Raw genomic sequence first — 3,436 nt, 5'->3', positions numbered from 1 at the left:
TTCCTACTTTCCAAAGTAACTGTCGAACTATCTTCCCCATAAATTGACTTTCTACTCTTAAGTTGATTTTCCGTGCAGTTATCCATTGCATTACATACCTGGCACAACTTAATTTAGGAACTCAAATCACCATCAAATTCCTGGCTACCTTCTATAGCAGCTCCTCCTACCTTTTCTCTCTGTTCTCTCCTCTACAAATGAGTCTAGCTTAAAGTAAGCCAAAGTTTCTTTTATTAAAAAATGATAACTTCTTCTATTTCATTCAGAAATGATGACCTCTTCTATATCCTTTCAGATTGAAGACTGCTCTTAGCATGGTATAAAGGCTGATGTCTCTTCTTGGGATAGGATTTGGAATAACAGATGATAAGATAAGCATTTTGCCACTGGGAAAAAATATCTATAGGCTTTATATATGTACCATCTAAATTTTAATATTTTTCACATAGATGTTTTTACTTTAGCCAGATAAATAAATTTTGAATAAACGTACACAGATATTGATTTTTGGATAAAGTCCACTAAAAAATTTGTCATAAAAATTCAATACCATTTATTCAGTTTTAAATGAGATGATCTAATGGGGCATCTCTCTATCAATATGCTCTTATGGCCTTTAAAATGTAGATTAATTTCTTTTTTTTTGCCTATTACTGAAGAATCTGACTTGATTTTACAATCTGATATAAATAACTTTTGTGTGTCTATACTTCTAGCATTCTTTCAATTCTTGTAAGTATAAGATATAATAAAATAATAAGTAGAATAAGATATTATTCAGAAGTGAATACATTTTAGGGCATGTCAAGATTAAAGATGAATGTAGGTGGACATATTAATAAACAAAATCAATGATATGTTGGACTTATAAGAAAGAAGATGAATTTAAACTCAGGTTGCTTTAAGTTTAGAAGGAAAGTAATATGAAGACTACTAAGAGAAATTGTGATAGTGCTACTTTAAGCACAGCCATTGAATCTAGAAGCCATCATTTTTCCATTTTTATTTACTTATATGTTACTTTGTGCGTTCTGTTCAGATGGGAAACCGCTCAGAATGAGTTTTGCAATGGTTTATCATAGCTTCATAGATTCAGCTTGTGCCAAATGAATTGAAACTCATCAAGCATAATTTATAATGAATATTTTAATATTTACATATCATTTATCATCGATGCCCACAAATAGCTATGAATATTTTTGTAATAATTGGGTGCATTATTATTATTATTACATGAATTTCTATTCATGTCATAATTGTGTGTAATAATTGGTGTGCAAAGGCAACAATTGAATGAAATAATGAAAAATTCTTACTTAGAAATTATGGGAAACGAGCAATCATAGTGTATGTCTCCTATGCCCAAGAAGTGACAAGGAGACAGCAGCAAGTCTACAAAACTCACCCAGCCTTCCTGCTGCCCATTATGCTAATGCTCTGTTTTAATTGAACAAATGAGAAGTAGTTCTGGGAGACTGATTCAGCATTTCCTTGTCTTCCTCACATGGTAAACCAATTCAAAACCTCCTTAGTGTGCTGTAGGAAAACACTGGAGAACTGGGGAAGGAATGCAGATGTGGGACAGGAGATGTCAGTTCAGAAAATGATACTTTTTAATTTTCTTTCTTTGTGGATGTCCCTCTCTCACACTCAGACAACCTCCATGTAAGGACTTTTTCATGTGTTTACTGTTCCAGAGTATAATTTTAAGGAATAAAATTAGACTTTAAAGGCAAAGGTGAGCCTTTACTTATTACCTGAGTTATGGCAAAAGTTGTGTGATAATTCTTCTTGGATTTAGAGGGGGTTTTGTTGTTGTTTTGTTTTGGGTCTTTGTTTGCTTGTTTTAACTGTGCTAGTTTTGTGACAAGATCTTACTTTGTCGGGCTGGTCTTGAACTCCTGATCTACCTTTCTCTACCACCTATATGATGCTATAATAGTCATTCACAGTCATATATGGTTGTATATATTTTGCATAGGTCTTGTAGAAAAAGCATAAGTAATGACATAGATAGAAATTAGGAAGTGGTTACTTACTTCTTCCATTTCTGTGTCCACATCACTGGTGAACATTCTCTAGTGTATAACTCACTGGTTTTAAGTCACTCAGTTGTCATCTCTCTACGCAGGTGTACATTGCTCTACACTCATGAAAATTGTTTTGTTCCATGTTCACCTGAAAAGAAAATATACATGGTAACTTACAGTAATCCGATGTCACTTCTTATCTTTCCTTCTTCTATCAGCCACACGCAGAGTTGAATGTTCTTTTCTGAGATGGTACCCATCTCTGTCATAAGGCTTTTCACATTCCCCGACAAATGTCATTTCTATACACATATGCTTTCAAGCTACATTGCACCCAGGAGGATTTCTTATCCATTTCTTTGTTTCCATAATCATCCAGGATGTTTTTCACAGTTGGCGTGCTATGAAAAGCTGATTGAATTTTTAAGCATCAAGCTATTCTTTCAGAAAAAAATGGTATAATCTATCTCCACTGAAACAATAAGACTCCAAACGGCATTGTTTGCTGTTTTTGTACCTTGTGTTTCCTGACTAAAATAAATGATGACAACACAAGTATTATGAAGAAGAAATCAATAAAGGAACAAGATTTCTTTGGAAATTGCTAATTTGAAAAATAAAATATCCAGAGTAGTGTGAATAGGAGATTAAGAGATCCTAAGATCATTTATGTTTATCTTAAATACTTGTACAGCTTTTCCTATGGAATCTAGTTTTTACTAGATATTGTAGTGAATTATATTATACAGAAACATTAGACTAATAAGTGGATGACTGAAACCTGGAGGCCAGAGTGAATGACATATTAAGTCAAACCTATTACTACCGTGCAAGCTATACTATGTCAATCCCAAGATAAATATCTATTTTAATTGGTTGCTGCTTTTCTAAATTACATTGAAATAATATCAGACCTACAGAAAATGTGTGCAAACAATACAGAGATTTCGCATACACTTGCTATCTAGTTACACCTAATAGTAAATGCTTAGTAAATAGCAATGGTGTAATTATAAAAACCAGAAACGTGAAGATAAGACTTTGGGTATTTTTATGTTTATGGGTATTTTGTCTGCATATGTATCTGTGCATGACATGCATGCAGTACCCACAGAAAGAGTGAGTTGGATTCACTGCACCTGCCAGGAGTTATAGTTACCTTCAAGCTGCTACATGTCTTTTGAGAATGCTGGTTTTAGGTTTCTATTGGTTTAGGGAAACATGTGAAACTTAGTATGGTTCTGAGACCCAGAGGAATTCTTTAAAAGTTGAAAAGCTTTTGTTCTTTTCTCCTTCCTATTTTAATGTTCCATTTTTCTTTCCATTCTTTTCTCTCCTGTTTCTTCTAGATCTCTCTCTCTCTCTCTCTCTCTCTCTCTCTCTCTCTCTCTCTCTCTCTCTCTCTC

This window comes from Grammomys surdaster, unplaced genomic scaffold (genome assembly GCF_004785775.1).
Source record: "Grammomys surdaster isolate TR1022 unplaced genomic scaffold, NIH_TR_1.0 126153, whole genome shotgun sequence".
NCBI lineage: Eukaryota > Metazoa > Chordata > Mammalia > Rodentia > Muridae > Grammomys > Grammomys surdaster.
The sequence above is the reverse complement of the archived record's forward strand: the minus strand, read 5'-3'. Positions refer to the sequence as shown.